Source organism: Megascapheus bottae, chromosome 6 (genome assembly GCF_031878675.1).
Source record: "Megascapheus bottae isolate mThoBot1 chromosome 6, mThoBot2.hap1, whole genome shotgun sequence".
NCBI lineage: Eukaryota > Metazoa > Chordata > Mammalia > Rodentia > Geomyidae > Megascapheus > Megascapheus bottae.
Genome location: NC_143514.1, coordinates 60607469 through 60631258, shown reverse-complemented (window position 1 = coordinate 60631258; position 23790 = coordinate 60607469).

Here is a 23790-nt window from a genome sequence, read left to right as displayed (position 1 = left end):
TGGCATGATCCTACCAGAGTCCCTCTGGCTGCCCATGGGTTGGAAGAGAAGGCTGGAGGCCAGCAAACCAGTGAGCAGAAAGACCCAAAAGCTGACACAGCTGTGCTAGGCCGCTAGGGGTTGAGAGCAGGATGTAGTTTGAGAGGCAAGAGCTTCAGTATTCAGTGACAGAATGTACTTGATGGGTTGCGGGGGGTGGGGGGGTGTGGTGAGGTGGGGAGGAAGGAGCCACTAAAGATGATCCCTAGGCTTTTGGGGTACCTGAGTGGATGAGAGTAATGGAGACAGTCTGCTGTACCTGTGGGTTTTTCAGAGAGCAAGGAAATTTGCAGTCTTGATGGTTTTTTTCAGAAGGGCCCAGAAGTGATGAGGCCATTTTCTAGTAGGCCAGGGAATTGCCTGTGGCCCTGAATAGGCTAGGATTGGGTCTGAAGAAATTCTTTCCTGATAGACACTGAGGTGGGGAGAAAGAAGGCTGGAGGTACAGCACTGGTCAAGCCAGTGCACAAGGGTAGGAGACAGATTTCCTTTCAGTTTTTTTTCCCCCCCCTTAGGCTCCCTCATTTCTCAAAGACTCAGGTTTGCAAGAGAATCTGAGCCATAAACCTATGGCTCATTCTTCATTCTGCTGTGCGGAGAGAGGCCCTGGGGCACAGCAGCTAGCTCTAGCAGGGGTTCAAATTCCCACATAGCCACTTTGTGGCTTGCCTTCTCAGGTACATTATGCCACCTCTTTGAGCTTTAGTTTCCTCAGCTGACAATTAGGGATCAGTCTAACACATACCTCCAAAGTTTGTGAAGTATATAGATAGGTCAGCCTCTACAGGGCAGCTCTGGTGATGCTGTTCAAATCAGTGCAGGATGACAGGGAGAAGTGTCTCCTTGTCCCTCTTGGGGGACACTTGCTGCTTCTCTGCAGGCAGGGAGCACAGCTATTCCTTGAGTCTGGGGCTGTCAGACATGAAGTCCTGGAGCAGACAGCAAAGTTCTCATCCTCAGAGGATGAGACCCCAGACTGGGGCCTCCTCTAGCTGGGGTTCTGGACCTGCTGTTTCTCAGCCTGCTTCTCCTCCCACAGGCCATGCCCATCTCTGCCTCTGGCTGCAGGACAGCCTCAGCTCCACAAACTGCCCCATCTCAACCCAGGGCAGAGACTCCTGGAGCTCTACCATGTCCTGGTTGGGGTTCTGGGGCCAGAGTGGGGCCCAGTGTTGTGGCTCAGGCCTCCTCCTGTGGGGGGAGTGTGTGTGTATGTCCATCTCTCTTCTGACTCTCAGGTGGAAAGGGCCTGACCCTTGGGCTAAGCTGGAGCTTACCCCAACCTCAACTCAAGAGAGTTTGCTGGCAGCAGCTTAGATGACTTTGGTGTAGTTTCTGTGGTTTAATAAGCTACAAAACCGACATTATTTTAAGCCAATCTGGATATAGCACAAAAACTCTCACCCCGTCTGTTCTGTGAAACTCAGATACCCTGACGAGAACACAGCTCACAACCAACTAATACAATATTCTACTGGGCGCACTGTCAGCGGGCCCCACGCGGGCGCCGGCTCCCCAAGGGACGCCCAGCTGTGTGCACCACAGGCGCAGCCGGGAGGCAGAGAGGCAGAGGCCGGGGCCTGCAGCAGAGTCAGAGGATGGGGTGGGACCCTGGCCTCGATGAGTTGGGGGACAGTGGGATGTCCTTTCCCTAATGCCGGGGAGGGGGAGCACTCGATTCCCGCCCCCTGCATGGGGACACTAGAGGAGAGGACAGGAGAGGAGGGGAGGGGAGGGGAGGGGAGGGGGGAAGGGGAGAGGAGAGGAGAGAAAAGAGGAGAGGAAAGGAGAGAAGGAGAGGAGAGGAGTGGAGAGGAGAGGAGAGGAGAGGAGAGGAGCGTTCTGGCCTGCTGACAGCAGCTCTACTCCCACAACTCACATATGTCTGATTCCGAAGCAGGGAAGTGTGTCCAACACACCCAATGCAAAGACAGGTTGTTGAATATTTTTTCTCTCATCACTAAAAAGGATTCCCTGCTGGGTGCAATCAAGATCCATAAACTCGCGGCTCGAGTCGGTGTGAAAGCAGCGCTCCAGCCCAGACTCCCTCGCTGGCGCTAAATGCAGGCTTCGGGAGGGCGGGCTGGGATGCGCAGACATCCGCTCGCAGTCTGGCCTTGCGACCGCCAGTTCCCGGCACATTAGGCAGTGCGCTTATTTTTGGGCTTATGTTTCAGTGGATTAACTTTTCAGTGTAAAGTTTCAGATCTGGGCAGTGTCCCTGGGGCCCTACTCCGTGTGTGTGTGTGTGTGTGTGTGTGTGTGTGTGTGTGTGTGTGTGTGTGTGTGTATGAAGCAGAACAGACCGAGAGGCAAGTAGAGATGGCTGGCAGGGCTTTTCAGACACCTGGGGGTGGGGGTGGGGTGCAGGGGTGCAGGGGTGCAGGGCATGCCGGCCACCCCCCCCCCACTGGCCTCTGGCAACTTGGAGAGATACCTAGCTTGCTGACTTAGCCTGCCTCAAGATGAGCCTCTGGTCACCAGCTAGATCTTGAGCTTACTGGCTTTGAAAAATCTTGTAGTCATGAGGGGGTTGGGGGTAGAAAGGGCGTGGTGAGGTGGATACTCGGTGGTGGGGGGGAGGAAATGGTCGATGGCACACAGAGACAGAACCCAGAACACATCCTGGAGGTTGGTATTCTTTTTATATAAAAACAAGGCTGTCTTCTTCTTAAGGAGCCTCTCTCCATCCCTAAGAGGGGGAGACTGAGGCAGGAGGGAATGATGAGACTTGGTTTCGTTATGGAAGAGCCCTGGGGGAATTGAGGAGAGAGGAAGGGAGAGAGAGGAAAAATGTCGTGTGTGTGTGTGTGTGTGTGTGTGTGTGTGTGTGTGTGTGTGTGTGTGTGCATGTGCACACACAGACACGCCTGTGCTGGGGTTTGAACTCAGAGCCTGGGTATTGTACCTTACCTTTTTCCTGAGTAGTAGGATGCAAGCCACAGGTTCCTGGTTCCCCTAAATAATTCCTGATGCTTAGGAGAGATTTTTGCAGAATTCTCAGGGTTTTTGCAGGAACTTGGGACCCCTCTTTCCTGGCTTCCCCCTGTACACAATGATCATTCACTTGGGTGCTTTCAGATCTCTGGATTTACAATTTTCTTCAATTTTAAGAAGCAACTGAAAGTGTCACCTTCAAAGATACCCCTCTTTTCTAGCATCCAATTTCTGGTGAGCATACAATGTCTCCTTTCAAACTAGAATGACCTTCAGAAACAAATTTGCAGGATGTGCAATGTGAGATGAGCAACTCTCACTTGGTTGGCTAAAAAGATCCTCAGTGCCAACCTTGTGCAAGCTACTGGGCTGTGGAAGTCACAGAGAGGTCCCACCTAGGGAACAGAAAAGGTACCACCACATCCACCCATTGGTTTATTTATTAGCGCTATGGGCCAAGCACAGTGTTTAGCATTCAATGTGAGCAGATTCAATTTGAATATAAAGCTGAACATGAAAAGAGTATATAAGGGCTGGGAGTATGGCTTAGTGGTAGAGTGCTTGTATAGCATGCAGGAATCCCTGGGTTCGATTCCTCAGCACCACATAAACAGAAAACGCCAGAAGTGGTGCAGAGGCTCAAGTGGTAGAGTGCTAGCCTTGGGCACAGAGAGGCCCAGGGACAGTGCCTAGGTCCCTACATTGCCCAGCTCTGAGCCAATCTTGATAGCTACAATTGCTCACTTCCAAGTCTGTGTCCCTTTGATGCCATCACTTGTAGAGGTCACAGGCTTGGGAGCATTTGCCTCCAGTGTAGACTAAAGCAAAAATAAATGGGAAAGAGGACACATTGAGACACTTTGGGGAAGCCTTGGAAAGAAAAGTCTCCTTTCTTTTGCTCATAAATCATAAATCACTCTCTCAGTCCCCCTCCCCCCCTAAGAGATCAGCACATTGCAAAGACAGGTTGTTGAATATTTTCTCTCTCATCACTAAGAAGGCCTCCCTGCTGGGTGTAATCAAGAACCATAAACTCTCCTTGCTGCAGAGTCGGTGTGAATTGAGCCCTACTCAGCCGGCCTCAATTCAGGCACACTGTATGCTGGCCGGCCAGCTAACAGCAAGTGCATGGACTGTGATCAGGAATGCACTGGAAGGGGCTGGAGCAGGGGGTGGGGGCTGAGTCTCCTGGTGTCTCCACCACCAGCTCCATAATGACCTGGGATGGAATTCAGGACGCTTCTTCGAAAAGGTCAGAAGGAGAGAAATCGATGCTTACAGAGACAAGGAGACAGGGCATTGACACGTGCCATGGCACCTCTTGGCTCCCCATTGCATGTCCCCAGGTCTCCAGGGAGAGGAGAGAGGAGTCAGCATGGCCTTTCCAGGTTATTGGTTATTTCTACTGCGCTGCCCAACCAGATGGATGACTTCTCTCTGGTTTTCAGAATTGTCTCTGTCGAAGTGGAAGAGGGTGAAGACAGGCTGGGAAGTAGGGGAGACTAGGAGGAGAGGGGAGGGTGAAGCACCAGGGAAGCTGGCTGCCGGCTGCTTTGCCATGTTTGTCATTATTCTTGTTCTTTGTCTGGAGAGCCATCAGTGGGGCTAAAACCATCTTTAGAGGCGAAGTTAGGAAGGGACCTGTCTCTCTTTCCTCGGTTTCTTGCTTCTTATGTGCCTTTCTGCTCAACATCACTACTACTGCTGGGAATCTTGGTTCAGACCATTTCTCTTCTCTAACTCAGGGTCAGCTTGACTCAATATTCCTTTCAAAATATATTTTTTCTTTCCAGCCAGAAAGCCACTGGGTACCCAAGCAATTTCCCAAGCATATAGTGTGTGTCTCCCTCCGCCTCCCCCATGCATCTGGGTTTGCCATTCTCTCGGCCAAGCCATGCTTCTTCCTTCACATTGTGCTAGTGAGCTCCTACCTGTACTTCAAGGCCCAGCAAAAAGGTCTTCTTGCCCAAGGAGCTTTTCTGTGTTCTTTGAGTCATCACACTATCCAATCACTAAAATCCTGTATTGTGCAGATGTATGCCAGTGTCCTTCTCTCTGGGCAGATGTTTTATCTCTAAGGCTGAGACTGAGCTGAATCAGGTACCTGCATCCAGGACCCAACACCTTGCTTGGATCAAAAAGACTTGAAGTTTCATCACCAAGTTTCAACTTTCTGTCTGTAGGTGCTTCCCTGAGTGGGAGCATGTCCCTTGGTTTCCATGTGCCTGCCCACATTTCCCCTTCTCCTCCCCAAACTCACCAGATAGGGAGCTGCTGGAGTGCAGGACAGACTCTGCTTCCTGTTTGGAAGTACAAATGCAAATTGGGTGCTGCTTAAGGTCAGTGGAAATGAGTTTGGATTTTGCCATAGTGGACTGAGCATGCTCAGTCTGGAGCCACAGGGGCCCTGTCTGCATGGTTCTTGTAGCTTCTTAGTAAGGATCCCTATGTCCCGCTTTATGGAATAGGACTGGAATCTGCAGGCTCCACTTGAGGTCTGACATGCAATGTATGGTGAACAGATCTCCAGTATGCAAGCTGGCAGGCAGGGGGTGGAGGGTAGGGATGTGGTGTGGGGGTGGGGGTGGGGGGCTCTGCTCCGAGGTACCAAATGTTGTAGATCTCCAGGAGACAAAAGAACAGAGGCTGTCCTGCGGCTGTCTCTTCAGCCTCTCTTGGGAGGCTGGGAGCAGGGACTCAGACAAAGCCAAGGCTTCCTCTCTCAGGCAGGGAGCACCCCCGCCCTCTGCCTTTGCAGAGGCCACAAAGATATTGCCCACCAGCTTCAGGCCTCTCATAACTCTTTCAAGACAATCACTTTATTTATATGAGTTTGTTTTAAAAAAGAACCCACAGACGACCCACCCAGGGACCTCTCTGACTGCCTTGGCTTGATTCTCTCCTATCCTCCGAGTCCATAACTCTTAGTCTTTTGATTCTCCCAGTCCACAAACTATAAAAATCTTATTTCTATAAGGTCTTTTATGGTTACCAAGATAGTCAATAGTGTCATTTTCATTCATATCATTCTGCAGGGAAGTTAGAGGAAACGAACCAGACAGAGGAGAGCTATAAATAAGGTTCAGCTACACAGGGCCCCGAGCGGATCCCACTGCGTTCTTTTAAAACTACTCACGCACAGAATCCACATGCACAACATACACAAATACACACAAATATGCACACATATGCCCACGCATGCCTAGAGACAGGTGCGCGCCAGCTCACCCATGCACACAGGGTGCGTGTATACACAGTGCTTGCACACAGAGACACACAAACACACACAGACACACAGACACACACACACACACACACACACAATTTTGGCAGTGAAGGGAAAAGGCCCTTCTGGAATTTGCCTGGCTTTGAAAGGCTGAGGACAGACAGCAGCACTGGCTGTGATGGGGGAGATGGGGGAGTGAAGCCAGCAGCCCAGAGAACACATTCCAAAGCCATGAGCTGAAGGACTGGGTTCACAGCCACCCATGAGCTCATAGTTGGGGAGCTTCAGAATTCCCGCCAGCATAGGAGTCTGAGCACTGGATGGGGTGGCCAGGGTGGCTGGGGCAGCCCCTCTGCCAGTCCTGGGGAAGTGGAGGCTGCTCCCCAGGTTCCTGATGGCTCTCTGTTGGTGTCATCTGAGGGGCAGATGCTTTGTCACTGGAGGATAGACAGCCACCAGGTGGCTGCATGATTCTGGGACCAATGGTTTTGTCCTTAGGGCAGGACCTTAGGGCAGGAAGCAGGTCTTGGGTCTTGTGGTCTATGTGGTGATGTGGTGAAGAAGAGAGTGGGGGAAGAGGCTCACTGGAGAGGGGTACCCAGCAGAGCTAAACAAAGATGGGGGGGCATATCCAGGCTAAGAGGGCAGGACTGAGACACTTCCCCTGGGGTGGGGTGTGGGGGGAGATGCAGTTAGGCCTCTGGGAGTAGGGTGGGGAGGAAAGAAAGGGATCTCATGACTCACACTGGAGAAATCTGCTCATTGGCCAATCCTCCAAAGGGAAGGGCAGGGGGAAGCCTGGCCTGTGAGTCTGTACTGTTGCCTTTGTGTAAAGTTGGATGGGACACTCTGCTATCTCTGGTCTCTTAGCCCCAGTGAATCACCAGGAGGGACTAGCATTCAGTCCTCTTCTAGGTTTGGAACTAGAGATGGGCTGGTTACAGCCATGTTAGGGTCCAGGCAGGTGTGCCTCAGTTTCCCTATCTGCAGAATGGGAGTGATGGTTTCTGACTGTTGGCAACCTGCCAGAGATGCTGCAGCAAAAAAGTCCAGGAGTACCCAGGGGCATATTTAGAAGCCAGTGGAGTTGGAGCTTATTATGAATGCACCCCAACCTGGCACCTGAGACCCTGAGAAGTTCTCACCCCCAGTTTTCTCTTTCTTGTGTGCTCCTCAGCTCTTCTACTCCATAATACTGAAGAGCTGAGATGGAGCCCAGGGCTCTGAGCTCAAGGCCTTGGAATCCCTCTATTCCCTCTGCTTTCTTCAAGAGAACTATTAATTGTAATTTAAGCCTCCCAAGTTAAAAGCAGCGTGCAGACTTAAGGATTCTTTCATCCCAATTACACATCGTTTCTGGCTGCACTTTAGTGCCGGGCTTTTATCTGTTGTTCTAGGGAATCACTTATCGGTCAGAGCAGTATGCTCCACACACACTTCTCCCTCCCTGATGATGTTTAATGGCAAAGGGAGAGTTAACTCTCCTTTCCCTCCTCCTCCTCCTCCTGCCAGAGCTGTGCTTGCAGATTTCCCAGAGTGGCCAGAAAGCAGGCCAGGGATGGGGGCAGGAGGGCATGGCCAGGGGCAGCTGCAGGGACCTTCATGTCCTGGAGTTGTTTGTGCTAAGCATTGAGGGGGTGCTGGGCGGTGAAGAGGTCATTCTACTTCTACCCTGTAGGAGACTCAGGGGCTTGGCTTCAAACACTGATCTTTATTTTACCCACACTCTACAACTGTGGGAGGCTACTATGTGCCAGGCCTTGGGCTGGCATTGTTTCCTTGCTCACCTTGTAGGAACACACATACACAGACACACACTTCTGGACATCTCCCAACCAGCATTTGCCTACACTCGGCACAAAACCAGGCAGATTATTCAGTCCTGTGAATGTTAGTCATTCATTGTTAAGTCTCAAGCATGTGTCCAAAGCAGGTCCTTCTCAACCTCATTCACCTGCAGTCTCTCCTGCCTCAAGTCTTAGAGTCCTCAGGACAAAAGATCTTGAGATCTTCTTGGTTCTCTCTCTTTCCCAGTCTTTCCCCCCCATTCTTTTTTTTTTTTTGCCAGTCCTGGGGCTTGAACTCAGGGCCTGAGCACTGTCCTTGGGCTTTCCTCAAGGCTAGAGCTCTACCACTTGAGCCATACCACCACTTCTGGCCCTTTTTCCATGCATTTGGTACCGAGAAATTAAACCCTGGTCTTTGTACATGTTAGGCAAGCATTCTACCACTAGCTCAAACTCTGCCCCCCCCCCTGTTCTTTTTTCTTTTCTTTTCTTTTTTTTGAGGGTCATTGGGCTTGAACTCTGGGCCTGGGCATTGTCTCTGAGCTCTTCAGCTCAAGGCTACCACCCTCCCTACCTTTGAGCCACAGCCCCACTTCCTGTTTTCTAGAGGTTAATTGGAGAGAAGAGTCTGATGGCTTTTAGTGTCTTTGAACCTCGATCCTCAGATCTCAGCCTTTTGAGTAGCTAGGATTACAAGTGTGAGCCACTGCGCCCAGCCCCCTCAGTTCTTTTCTTTCCCTTTTCTGTGTGCCAGTACTGTAGCTTGAACTCAGGACCTAGCCGCACTCCCCTAGCTTTCTTTCACTCAAGACTGGCACTCTACCCCACCTGAACCATAGCCCCAGTTCTGGATATTTGTTGGTTAATTAGAGATAAGAGTCTCACAGAATTTCTCTGTGTGGGCTGGCTATCCTCAGATTTCAGTCTCCAGAATAGCTAGGATTACAGGCATGAGGCACCAGCTTTTGGCTTTATTCTCTTGTTCAGTCCATCAGTCAGTCATACTTAAGAAAACACATGGGCTGAGAGTTTGGCCTAGTGGTAGAGTGCTTGCCTAGCATGCAGGAAGACCCGGGTTTGATTCCTTGGTACCACATACATAGTAAAAGCTGGAAGTGTACTGTGGTTCAAAGTGGTAGAGCTCTAGCCTTGAGAAAGTCCAAGGACAGTGCTCAGGCCCTGAGCTCAAGCCCAGGACTGGCAAAAAAATCAAAACAAAACAAAACACACACACACAAAACAAAAAACCCCATGTCATTCATCTAATCACCTCTTACCTCCTAGTGGCCACCATCATGGTTGACCTCACTGATGATCTCTACCTGGCTTACTGTACGGACCTCCAAATAGGTACCCTCAATCTGTCCTTCCCATCAGCACAGCATCAAGAAGGGGTTTAAAGTCATGTCCTTTTCCCCTTTCAGAGAAAGTTGGGAATCTCATGGTAGTTTACAACTGAATTCCTTCCTTCCTTCCTTCCTTCCTTCCTTCCTTCCTTCCTTCCTTCCTTTCTTCCTTCCTTCCTTCCTGGTATGGGGCTTGAACTCAGGGCTGAGTACTGTCCCTGAACTCTTTTGTTCAAGGCTAGAACTCTACCACTTTGAGCCACAGCTCTCCTTTCAGTTTTTGAGTGGTTGATGGCCTTGAACCTTGATCCTCAGATCTCAGCCTCCTGCGTATCTAGGATTACAGGCATGAGCCACTGGTGCCCAGCTTCCCTGCAAGTTCTCCACAAGATCCATATCCTTTTACCCCATCACACTGCTAATTTCTCCTCCCCTGCATCCCCATTTCAGCCACACTGGCTTCCATGTTGTTCCTCCTGCTGAGATGCGGTCCACCAGATTGTCCTTGGATATCTCTCACCTTTTCCTTTAAGGCTTTTTCTTTCACTTCTTAATGAGATCAGCATAAATATTCTGTCTGATTCCATAACCTTCTAGAAACCTTTTCAGGCCCAACTCTGTCGAGCTCTTTTTACTCTTTTTTCCTTTGGCTCCCCTTCCTCTGTGGATATTTGCTTTCCATCACCAGTTGGGTATGTTGGGAAACAGACTGTGATTCTGCGGGGAGTTTATCCAGAAGGCTTTTAGGTCAAGTCTTGGGGGTAGAGAAGAGGGAGGGGGGAAGGAAGGGAGTGGAGGAAGCCGAATGGAGCAGATGAAAGGATTTGGAGTGTGGTTCAGTCACCACAAAATTTGTTGTGAGCTAGGTGCTCGTGGCTCACGCCTGTAATCCTAGGTACTCAGGAGGCTGAGATCTGAGGATCGAGGTTCAAAGCCAGCCAAGGGAAAAGTCCCCATGTGACTTGTATCTCCTATTTTGACTTGTATCTCCTATTAGCCACTCAAGAACAAAAAGAGATGCTACAGCTTAAGTGGTAGAGTGTTAGCTTTGTGCACAAATAGGCTCAGGGACAGCACCTGGGCTGTGAGTTCAAACTCCACAACCGAAAAAAAAAATGTTGTGAGTTGAAGTATAGTTCATTCCACTCTAAGGGGAGCTGCGGGCTGTGTGAGTTGGGAAGACTTCCAGAGCTGCTCTGCATTAAGCGAGGGGGCTGAGGCCTTTCTGACTTGACTTTGGCTATGAGCTGCTCCTGGGGAAAGGAGGGTGACCTTAGAGGAGGCAGCCTGATTTCTCCAAGTACAGAGCTGGAGAGGGACTTGGCTGGGTGACCTGATCATCAGTATTTCCAGTGGGCAGGGAGTTGGTGCCATTCAGGAGTGAGGAACTGGGTGGCATATCACAACAGTGACCACAGCCTTAAGTATACAAAAAGAAGTCCTGTCAATGTGTTCTGTCTACAGCTTGTTATTCATCTCTTCTGTTGGACATGGAGGACCGTGAAGGAAGGGTACCTCTGAGGATACGGCTCCCTGAAGTTTCCCAAGTGCCTGGAACAGTAGATGGCCCATAAATGTCTGGATGAAATGAGTAAGCCAGTCCATTTCTCAATGTCTTGATTGTCTCTGTCATTAACCTTGGGCCAAGTTCTGCCACCAACCAGTTGTACAACCTGGGGCACGTTGGGACTTCTGCTGCTTCATCTACAAATGGGGTAATAGAGGCCCCGACTCACAGGGCTTGGGGAAGATGAAATAAGCCAGCACTCACAAAGCTCATAGTAGGTGCCTGAAACAAATCTGGAACTCAGTGAAGACTAGATGTGTGGCAGTGTCATTGCTGTCTTGGGCCTCCCTTGTTTAAGATTGCTCGCAGGGTTTTGAGCAGACTTAAAGACAAAGTCAAGACTCCAGCTGGAGTCTGTTAACCTTCTAGGTGTGCAGAGGGTCAATTGCTAGCTAATGAACACCAGCCTGTGTTCATGTAGACTTCTTGCTGTGGGGCAACTAAACATGTGTGTACAAGTCTGTATGCATGGTTGCACTGAGAAAATGCAAGCTACGCCAAATGCTGTATATCTGTATAGGGCAGCTTGCCTTAGGCATTATGTCTACCTAGGAAGCCTAGAGAGGCCCAAAGAGGTCAAGAGGGTCATCTTCCTTTCCTCCTTCTGTTTCTTTTCTGCTGCCTGTAGGAGCTTCTCCCTCATTGCTCTCCTGGAATGAACTTACTCCCGCCCCAATCTCTAGTGTCTTCCTTGTGGTCAGATCCAGTGATATTGACCACCATTCTCCATCCTGAACTCTCTAATATTGGAGCTCAGGGGTGCTGTTGTTGCGTCTCTGGATTCCCTGCAATAGAACTCATTGCAGCATTTCATTCTCCCAGAGATTCTCAATGAGATCATTGCTCTCAACATTCTGCAGAGTGCCTCCCAAAGAATTGCTAAAGGCAATTAATTGCCAAGGGCCCTTCCTAGATTTTTTTCACCCCTCCTTGGTAGCAGTTCTAACTCATTGACTTAAGTGATCATTCCTGCCTCGTTTTGAGACATCTCTAAAGGACCATATGTGCTCTAGAGCTTTCCATGGGATCAAGGCCTCAGCTGATCCTCTGCCCAGACCTGCTTCCTTTCTCTTTCATGACTGTTCCCAAGCTTATTCTCCAATAAGTCATCTGCATGCAAATCGCTATCTTTGATCTATTTCTAGGGAACCTGACCTACTACTGCAGTTGGTGGAAGTGGTTCCTAGGAAACAGACTCTAAAATGGGAATGTGGAGCTGGACTATGCACCGGTCTGTTGGTAATAAGAGCCTGTCAATGGTGCTGGGTAGAGGTACTAATGGCTGCGGATTTGCTCTAGCATTGAAATGGTTCCAACGTTTAGTAATAGTAAAGTGACATGGGGTACTGGTAGAAGGAAGTGTTCCAGTGGGTGCAATTTCCCAGATTGTTGAGAGGCTCAGAGGAAATAGTAATTATAAAGCCAATGGAATTATTTTCTTGTTGCTAGGTGCAATCAATGCATTGGGAAAGGACTTTGAAAGACAGAGAGCAACTGTTCAGCAATGCAGAGTGCAGTGTGGATGCTGGATGGTCTCTTTGCCATGGAATGAAGACCACTGCCTGCAGCGGGAGGGCAGAACACAAAACCCCCCAGAGATTTAGCCCAGGAAGGAAAGAAAAGGCTAGCTGATGTCCAAAGAGAATTGACTTCTCAACATAGCAAGTCAGTTAGGTTTCAATTGGTCAGAGGTTGGTTGGTGCCCTGATACGTAGACGTAGACACATACATCTAGATCGAATCCCTTGAATATCTTGCAGTCAATGCTATATCTCCATGACCTCTGAGGTAGCAAAGTATCCTCTGCCTTCCTCATGCTCAAAGCTGACAGAGATTGTTTGCTTTGCAAGATACCAGGCACCCTTGTACCCTCCTACGACACACCCACCTCCTTCTCCAGCCACCAGGCCAATGGGGCTTGGGCTCAGTTGCAACATAATATACTGCCCAGGGAGGAAGTTGCCCTAGGGCTGAGCCATGCACCATCAGGAGCTGGGAGTTAAGTTCTCCCTTGCATCACTGGCAGACTCTGCCTCTCATCTTATTTTTCTGGCCCACCTTCCTTGTTGCTGTCAGAGCAATCTTTTCAAAGTCGTATTGCACCAATCTCTGCCCTGCTCAGAGCTCTCTTGTAGCTCCTGTTGTCTCAGAGAAAACTACATTTCTTTGACAAGTGTTGCTTCATCTCTGTGTATTCTTTCTGCTACTTGCTGGGCTTGTTCTCAACTCCGTGCCTTTGCCTTTGCTGCTTTCTTTGTCTGGAAGCTCTCTTCAGTTTCTCACTTTTCCGGGAACTTCTCTATGCCAGTTCAAGTGCTGGGGGAGGGGAGGCCACCTCTGACCTGGGATCCCATCTTGTTCTCCTGCTTATTCTCTGCAGGGCCAGCACTTATGCCCTGGGCCACTCAGAGTCGCATCCCTCCACAGATTGTCTGTAGCCACAGGAAGCTGCCTTCCCTGCCGTCACTCCCTCACTGGGACAGTATACACTAAATGCTAGCTAAGGACAGGATTCAGGGACTCTTGTGGCTCAGTTTGGGACAACCTTGGATTTCCTTCCCAGGTGCACCGCTTCTCAAAGGGTTATCGTTGGGCCCTAGCAGTGGCTATATTGATGGGCCAATTTGAGATCCGTCAATTCTTTCATTTTTATTTACTTATTTATTTTTGTGCTGGTTCTAGGGCTTGAATTCAGAGCCTAGATACTGTCTCCGAACTGTATTTTTTTTTTTTGGAAGTTCATTGGAGCTAATAGTCTCATGGACTTTCCTGCCTTGAATGATCCTCAGATCTCAGCTTTCTGAGGCTGCAGCTAGGATAAGATTGATAAGAAATCAGAGCAGGATCTGACTTTGTTACCTGGTATATTGTATATACATTTATTTGTTTATTTGAAATTGAAAAGGGAAGGGGAGAAAACAAGATGATTGGTAGGGAGTGGGGGGAGGGAAATGGGGACAAAAACTTAAGAATGGGTATCAATGTGTGAGAAGTAATGCACCCACTATCTGGTGAATTTAACTGTAACCCCTCTATACATTACCTTGATAATAAAAAATAAAATTAAAAAAAAAAAAAGCAATCACTGCAGGGCTGGGAGTGTGGCCTATCAGTAGAGTGCTTGCCTAGCATGTATAAAGCTCCAGATTCAATTCCTTGGTACCATATACACAGAAAAGGCTGGAAATGTTGCTTTGGTACAAGTGGTAGAGTGCTAGCCTTAAGAAAGCTCAAGGACAGTGCTCAGGCCCTGAGTTCAAGCCCCACAACTGGCAAAAAAAAAAAAAAAAGGAAAAAAAAGGAAGAAAGAAGAAAGAAAGAAATCAGTCCATGGGTATTTTGATTAAGTTAATAGTTGTATATATTTTGGGGGTTCTGTATGACGTTTTGCTTCCTTATGTAATGTGTACTGATCAAATTAAGGTAATTAGAATTTCCCTGTCCTTCTTTCATTATGTTAGGAGGCTTTAAGCTCCATCCTATCAGTTCTTCACAAAATCTCCCCCACTGTGCTGTAAGGAACTGTAGAACACATTCTTTCTAGCTAGCTGTGTTTTGCTACCCATCATCCATCCTCCCTCTCTTCTCTCTCCTCTCTGCTTTTCTCAACCTTCTATATCAATGCTCTACATCCAGATAAAGGCTTTTAGTTCTTCATTCCCCCTCTTCCTCCTTCTCCTCCTCCTCCTCCTTCTTGTTTCTGGTACTGGGGTTGGAATTCTGAGCAGTGTGTTTGCTTGGCTTTCGTACTCCACAGGTGATCTGACACTGAGCTATACCTGCAGCCTTGCTTTTTGATAGTTATTTTGGATATGGAATCTCTAGGACATTTCCTTCTAGGCTGGCATTGAATTGTGATCTTTCAGATCTTAGGCTCCTGAATACCTAGCATGACAGATTAAGCCTCCAGCATCCAGCACTTCTTTAATTCTATTTCTTGAGAGCACCTCTTCTGTCCTCAATAAACTTCATGCAACTTTATTTCAAAGTCGATCCCAAAACATCTTGGAAAACGTTCTCTCCTTAGGCTTCTTTAGAACCAGCAATGTACTGTCTGTTATCTGTTGTTGTGTAACCAACAGTCCCTGAGCACAGTGATTTACAATAACAATTGTTTTCCTTCCCCCATCCCCTCTGTCTTTTACAGGCTGATTGGCCTCTGCTGGATAGTTCTGTACCCTCCAGAAGAGTTTAGGTGACTCGTGTGACTACACCTTGGGAGCTCCCTGCCACCAGGATGCTTGAGCTTGGTCCTCTACCCTCCATATGGCTCAGAATCAGAAGCTTTGGCTTCCTTGTGCTGCAGCAGCAAGCCTTAAAAATGAATGAAGTGAATGTGGACATCTTTCTTATGGCTTTAACTTTTGGCCCAAGCAAATCACAGGCTGATTCAAGAGGAGGGGACTGGACCCCACCTGCCGATAAGAGGAGGAACATCACTGGCGAGAGGGAGAGGCTGATGCCCTCTGCGACTGGTCTTACATGGCCTAGGGTGGTCATGATGCTGGGAGTTCATAGAGGGCAAAGCCTTGTCCCCAGCAGGGCACTGCCAGGAGCAGTCAGATATTTCTAATGACAGAGTATGTTGCTCTATTCCTCATGCTGGAATATTGGGCTGGGAGAGGGTAGAGCCAGGCTGTCATCTGCCTCTGTTGGTACCTCTTTCTCTAATTCCCAGATAGTACATCCAAATGCTGTCTGGGAGGGTTTTTTTTTCTGGGCACAGTCTATGCCCCCTGGGGCATGAATGGGCACATTTTATTCAGCCACATGGTTACCCAGAGCCCTGGATCAAACACAGATTTAATAATTAAAGCTCGTCTCTTCTCTCTCTTGTCATTGTACATTTAGAGCATGTGGAAGTCATTAGTGTTGTTTGTCAAATATTTCTGGCTGTGCACCTGCTGAACACATGGAGGGATTGCACTTCTTGGCCCTCTTGTGGTTGGGTGAAGCCTTGTGATGAATGCTGGCCAATGAGTTGTGAATGGAAGTGACGGCTTGTGCCATGCAGGGGCATTTAATCACGTTGTGAAGCCTCTCTCTTTCGCTTTGCTTTGGTGCTTCTGATGTTTGAGATGCCGTGTGCCCCATCAGCTCATTCAGGACATAAGAATCAGCGTCCTGTCCAACCCATGATGTTCAGTGATATAGGTAGGGTTGCTCTTTGTTATTTTAAGCCACAGAGATTAATGGGCAACTAATTACTGTAGCATGACCTTGCCTTTCCTGTCTGATACAGTGATCCTGGCTTGACCTATGCTGAGCTCATCATAGTATTCAGGTAGTTCTGGGCTGAGGTGGGCATGGGGTTTTGGAGAAGGACTAGAAGCTGGATGGAGTAGAGGCCAAGGTGAAAATCCTACCCCTAGGCCATCTAATGCAATCCATTAGAGAACCAATAGGTTTTGGAGTTATAAAAGCTGAGTTATCAAAATTGAAGGGAATAAATATCAAGGAAAATGGAAACGTCAGGAAAAATTTCACCCCTTCCTCCTCTGTGTACATTGTCTCTTCCTGAAAATTTCCCCATTCACTTGTAGGAATCTGAGTCCTTGTCTTAAAGGCATATGATTTAAATGCCCAGACATTTGCATATGGGCTTTCCTTCTGTTGCTTTCTTTATTCTAGTTCAGTGGCTCTCTAACTTTAGTGTGCCTAAAAATTTCTGTTGATGGCTGTATAAACAAATCCATGCATACTGTACTTGAAGAGTGGTTTAAAGAGTTTTTCAAGGGTCCTTTTGACTATGTGCAATTCTTGTCGTATGCACAGATTTCCAAATCTAACCCCTGCATAAGAAGAGATTCCATTGTTCAAAACTAAAAGAACCTTGCAATTTTTTCATGAGATTCAGAGAGCACAAAGTGTCAGCAACAGCTGCTCTTAGCCCATTATCTAACTGTCACCCAGGTCCTGTTGATTTTACATCTACCATCTAAGCCTCCATCATCATCTTGGATTCCTGTGAAGGGCTCTGAAGGTATCAACTTACCTCTGTTTTCTTCTCTCTGTCTCTGTCTCTCTCTCTCTGTGTCTGTCTCTCCTCCCCCCCTCTCCTTCCCCCTCTCCCTCTCCCCTTTCCCTCTTCCTCTCCCTGGTGCAGTGCTGGGGCTTGAATGCAAGGCATATGTACTGTCTCTTAGCATTGTTGATCAAGGCTGTATCATTGAGCCACACAGCTCCACTTCTGACTTTGGTGGTTAAGTGGAGATGAGAATCTCTTGGACTTTCCTTTCTGGGCTGGCTTTGTAATACAATCCTCAGAGCTCAGGCTCAGGAGCAGCAAGGATTACAAGTGTTAACTACCAATGCCCAGTTTATTTGCCTCTATTTTCACTCTCTCCAATCCACTGTCCACAAAGCAAAGTAGCTCCAAACAGACCAATTTGGTCACATTGCTTTCCCTGTGTAAATCTCTTCACTGGCTCTCAGAGGGAGGATGAGCATCTTGAATATTGTGTCTTTAAGAACACAGGACTGGGGCCGGGAGTTTGGCCTAGTGGTTAAAGTGCTTGCCTAGCATGCACGAAGACCCGGGTTCAATTCCTTGGTATCACATACATAGAAAAAAGCCGGAAGTGGTGCTGAGGCTCAAGTGGTAGAGCTCTAGCCTTGAGAAAGTCCAAGGACAGTGCTCAGGCCCTGAGCTCAAGCCCAGGACTGGCAAAAAAAAAAAAAGAACACAGGACTGGGGCTGGGAGCGTAGCCTAGTGGTAGAGTGCTTGCCTAGCATGCACGAAGACCTGAAGATGGGTTTGATTCCTAGGTACCACATACATAGAAAAAGCCAGAAGTGGTGCTGTGGTTCAAGTGGCAGAGCGCTAGCCTTGAACAAAAAGTGTGCAAGGACAGTGCCCAGCCCCTGAGTTCAAGCCCCAGGACTGACAAAACAAACAAATAAAAAATACAGGACTGGGGGCCGGGAGTTTGGCTTAGTGGTAGAGTACTTGCCTAGCATGCAGGAAGACCCGGGTTCAATTCCTCAGTACCGCATACATAGAAAAAAGCTGGAAGTGGTGCTGAGGCTCAAGTGGTAGGGTTCTAGCCTTGAGAAAGTCCAAGGACAGTGCTCAGGCCCTGAGCTCAAGCCCAGGACTGGCAAAAAAATAAAATAAAAATATAGGACTGGGAGAGGGAAGGGTGTTGTCAGAGGAATGGAGTAGCTCAACTGGTAGACTGCTAGCTAATGAGTGAAGGCATAAGAGTTCGAATCCCCCAAACCAAAACAAAACGGAAAAGAAATCCCATAAGAGCACAGTGGAATCTCCTTGGCCCCTGTGGTCTGTGTGGTCCCCCACACCACATCACCACTTTGTTCATGCCCTCTCCCTCATTACTAGCCCCTGCACTTGTTATACCATCTGCCAGGAGCAAGCACTCTTCCCCCACTCCCCTTTGTGCCTGGTTAACTCCTACCCATGCTTTAGATGGCAGTTCCAACATTAAGTCTTCAGAAAAGCTTGGAAGCCAGCTCTTAGAGAACTGTTGCTTTCTTTCAGAATATTGATGCCAGTTTGTAATTATACACTCATTTGTGTATCTGATGAATACTCCTCTCTGCCTCTCCCTGCCCCCATTAGATTGTAAGCTCTAGTAGAGCAGGGGCTGGACTTCCTTGTGATTCTTATCTTAGCAGCAGCCTTATTTTATCAGTCAGTGGCTTGGTGGAGGTGGTGGTAGTGATACACTACTGAGATCAGCCATGGTAAATTTACTTTTGTCTCTTTGGAGCTATTTGTTGTTTATTATCATTCTTACCTGGGGCTTCTGAAGACTGGGATTGACTTGGAGCTATCTCCAAGTGTTTAAACCATGACCCAGGGAGTGGACAAGATTCAGGGCCAGTGAGTGGTTGAGTCTGGTCCAGAGCCTGTTTGCCAGGTTCTAGGTGCAGGGTTCTTTCTTGGTCACCATGCTACTTCTGGCCTGGGCCCCTGATATAGCGATAATGCCAGGGTCTCCAGTATAGATAATTTCTGGGAAGATGGATGGTGCCATTTTCCATAGACAGCCCTTTAGCTCTCGTCCTTATTCTTCATTTTTAGCTTTCTTTTCCTTTTCCTTTTTCTGGATGAAAAGAACCCTATTTTTTTTTAAGTCACATTTTACTGGGGAAATCTTGCTGAGAGGATGAAAAGAAACTGGCCCCTATATAGCTTAACTCAGTTTGTAGAGTGGGTGAAGGAATCAGACTGGGGAACATGTATCAGGATCACACGATTGTATGTCTTGCTATAGCTTTAAAGTCTGATCATCCCTCTGTGGTTAGGGGTGAGATGTTACATAGAAATGAACAGGTCTCCCACTTTCCATCATCCTAGGGGGAGGTTCATCCTGGACCAGAAAATCAAGAGGTGTAATGTAGAATTTAGCTTTAGATTTTAGTTCTAGATTTTAAGACATGAAGGTAACTAGAACATAACATTAGCTAAGCTGCATTAACAAAAAGAAGTCAGTATTATAGTATAACAGAACAAAAATTTATTTCTTGCTTCCAAAATAAATACAGCGGTGGCTGTCTTCTAAGTGACAATTAGGGATCTGAGCTCCTTTTGTCAGAGGGTCTCACAGTATAGATCAGGCTAGCTTTAAACTCAAGATTCTCTTGCCCCAGACTTCAAAGTGCAGGAATTACAGGTGTGTACCACTACATCCAGCTAACATGTGATTTCTTTTTAGGTCATAGAAATGGAGAATCCACGTTGGATCAAGTGTCAACTCAGATGTCCCTTGAGGCCTCCAGTGTAGATAGTATATAGGAAGAGTTAGCAGAGTAGCTAGTGTGAGCAGGGCAGCCTACTTCTTACAACAGGAAGAAATACCTTATTCACTAAAAGATCTTTGTGTATTTCCAATATGCAGAAGTTAGAATTGGGTCAGTCCTGAAGGTTTTAGGTTTGGGGGTGACAGTGGGAACATAAGTCTCGACTGATCCAAGAATACTTTCCTAGGAGTCTAAATTTAAAGTCTGGCAGGGGCGCTTGGGGGTCATGCTGATATGCTGCTGGGCTGTCTGTAGGGAGCTTTGGCCTGCAGTAAATTAGGGGACCAGGCTCGAACTGCCTAGGGAGAATATTGAGGAAGGGATCAGAGGATTTAGGGCTGTGGCATGAGACTATGACACCAACTCTTTATGTTTTCTAGAAGGCTCTAGAGGACATTTTCACAACTAAAGCAACACCAGTCAAGGGTATTCAGTACCAGTGAGCTCAAGAGTGACTGTCTTCTGTAAACAAGAACTGATTAAGAAGAGGCCACCAGGGAACCCTGAGGACAATGACAGTGGTGCACTGATGAGAGTTCAGGAGAGCAGAGGCCAGGTGCTAGCAGGCAACTGGAAGAGGAAAGGTGAACTTGTTTTCTTAACCACGTCAAATAGTAGCGCCAAGTGGCAGCTAGGGAACTTTGTCCAAAGGGTCCTGTGTTGATAAATGGGACAGTCAACAAGAATGTTGCTTAACTTCCATAGCCAAAAAGATCACCAACAGGTGACAAAAAGATGGAGGCTTATGGCAGCCTGTGTGATTGGACATGACAAACCTGTACCTACTTTCAAGACTGAGTCTGTTTATTGACTGAGGGAGTCAAGTTTCCTCAAGGAAAGACTTGGCAGTGCCATTTCAGTAGATAAAATAATTATTTCTCCAATCTTCCTCCAAAAGTGCCTATCATTATTTATCAGAGTAATAGTACATTAAGGAAAAAGAAGTATAAGAACTTGGAGAGCTGTTGGACATAGGCTGAATGGAACTCAGATGCCACAATAATTCCCATATTAGAAATAGGACCTATTAAAATTAGTTGATCTGACAGCTTAGATTATTACTGTCCAGTGAATCCACCCACTAACTTGTGATCTATGTCCTGGTTTCTGAGTATATAATCAAAATGAATATAATACTTGGTAGATATCAAAACTTTTACACAAATTCCTTGAGCATTATGGTAAGAAGCCCAAGTTGAGGCCTTTAAGAGTTTTATCTGCTTGATTAAAATATTAAATCCAGTTCCATGTCTTAAGTTACAGTGTAGAAATTAGTGACACCATGCAAATACAAAGGTTGTAGAGTTATTTCCCCATCACACTTCCATGCAAGTCATCAGTTAGACTCCTGAAAATCCAAATTATTCCTAGGTAATGAGGGTAAACTACCCAGTGGTGAGCCCATTGGCAGCTACTGTACGTCACTGGATATGGTATCTTAACTAGAGTGAGTCAACATAGCCTCTAGCACTCAATAGGAAGCATTTGATCTTTTCAATTCACATCAAGAAAAAGGATTAGAAGCAGTTTGTATTCGCACGGGAAAGACAGCAATATAATTCACTGTCTTGCCCTCAGGCAAGTGTTTTTTTTTCCCCCTCCCTTTCTGTCATAATCTAGTCTAAAGGGTCTTTGATTGCCTTGACATTCCAAAATATTAGATTGTTCTCCTATATGGATGACATCATTCTCCTTGAACCTAAGGAACAGGAATTGGCAAATACTTGGATACTCTAGTATGTGACAGGTAAGTCAAAAGGTAGAAAAAAAACCTGCAAAGATGAGGAGCATTCGACACATTGGGTGAAGCTTTTAGAGATTCTTCTCCTGACACTCCATCCACCGAGGAAGACAAATAGTGACCTGAGTTTTGAAGCAATGGATACCCCCTTGGGAATATTTACCCCATGTACTGAAGGAAGTTGTCAGCTTTGAGTGGGTTATAGGTTAGAAGAGGGTACAGTTGTAGGTCTGAGTTGCCTGACTTGCCATGTGACCTGATAAGTGTTGGAGGTAGCGATGAGAGAGTCGGTTAAGCTCTCTTAGGACAATCACAGGGAAATGGAAAGACACCTAGAATTATGGAGTGCCTCTGGTAGTAGAGAACCACTTAGTGCCAAAAGCCAGTTCTTAGAGTGTCACTGGGCCCTAGCACATCTGAGCACCACATCATGGATTACCAAAAGACTGTGTGGTCAGAACTTCTTATAAGAGCTAAAGTATCATCATACCTATATCATAAGGTTGGGTGGATGCATGATTAATCCACCATGTGGTGGGAATGGCACACTGGAGTCAGAGACTCAAGGGAATGCACACACAGGCACACATTTTGCTTGTTGAAGCCAACACCTTTCTCTCTCAGTTCCTGTCAGTTTCTTCGTTGGCTGACTGCACACTGTTGCTAATCAACAGGGAGGATGAAGCAGTTTGGTTTCTTTGCTAGGAGATTCTCATGGCCAGATGGTAACTGGTTCATAGATGGGTCAGTTTAATTTATTGGTGATGGCAGGGAACGGATATTGAAAGAAAGTCTTTGACTAGGTAGAACTTCAAGTTGTACAGTTCTGTGGCCAACCTTTTAGGGATGAATTTCTACACAGATCATTGGGCAGAGGTGAATTGCTTTGGTAATGGGTCAGGAGTCTGGAAAGAACAAGACTGAATGATTAGAGACAGGAAGACTGGTAACAGAGGGTGTGGGACCTATGGAAATGATCACAAAGTTTTCACACTTTTTTCATGTCACTTTAATGATCAAGAGAATATCCAGTATAGAAAAGACTTTAAGCAACTAGGGCTCAGAAATGGACAGTGCATATCCTTGGGCCTCTATCCTTAGCCATCCTAAGCAGGCATAATGGCTCGTGTAAGGAATACATAATAATGATAGAGGAAGAAGTCTTCTACAGGCCCAACAACCTGTATTCCCTCTCACCAAGGCCATCTAGCTAGAATAGATGTTAAATGTATGATCTGTCAGCAGCAGGGACCAGCACTGAACCCATTAGTATGATATCAATGCTTGTAGAAGATGACCAAGCCATTTGGTGGCAACTGCACCCAGGGGCAGCAATTCATTCTTACTGAGATCGACAAATTACTGAATACATTTGTCTTTCCTGCGCATAGTGCCTATGTCAGGACCACTGTCCAAGGGTTTATAGAATACAGAGTATATAGTCTCAACAACGGACACCTGGCAGTGGGATTCACCGGTCCTGTTATGTGCCATTTTATCTTGAAGCTGCTGGCTGGGTAGAATGCTGTAATGGCCCCTTAACTGAGTTAAGATCCTTTATCTGATTAAAGTGGTAGCTTGAAGAATGGTACCTGGCAAGAGCTGGTACTCTCTGCTCCAAGATGTAGTACATACATTACGCTAATGGCCATTAAGTAGTGTTGTGTCACAACAGTGAGAATACACATATGTGGGAACAATGGGTAAAAGTGGGATCAGCTCCTTTACCATCCCTTCCACGGGGACAAATTGGGGGAAGCTTCCTGTCCAGGATTGTAAGGCTTTGGGGGGTGAGAGCCCCACAAGGTCCAACCACCAAGGGAAATCATAAGCATTCCATTGAACCTTCAAGATTTCCACTCATTTGTTTTGAGTTTCTTGTGTTGGTAGACCAGCATGCCCAGAGAAGAGGGAAGCATGCTGCTACCCAATGTGGCAATGAGGAACATGTCCAAGAACTTATTTTTACCTTTCCTGTGACTTGTTTGGATTGTCTACTTTCCATGTGCTCGTTGGGACTCTTTCTTGCGTCCACTTCCATGGCTTAAGGCTTGCTTTATCTTTACATTTTTTGAATGCAGAGTCTCATTAGGTAGCCCAGGCTGGACTTGAACTGACAATTCTCCTGCCTCAGCCTCCCACGCATTGGGATTCCAGTTGTATTCTCCTGTACTTGGCTCTGGAATTGCTTTTAAGAGAATACAGTGAGGCAATGGGACTCTGAATTCTGTCCGGTTCTGTGCAGTGGAACCATTGGAGGGTTTTTCAGAGAGGGAGTGATCCATCCACATCTTCATTTTCAATAACTGAGTCTGGTGTCACTGGAAAGGCCAGAATAGATTTTGGAAGTCTAGTTAGGAGGCAGCCTTAGAGAAGACAA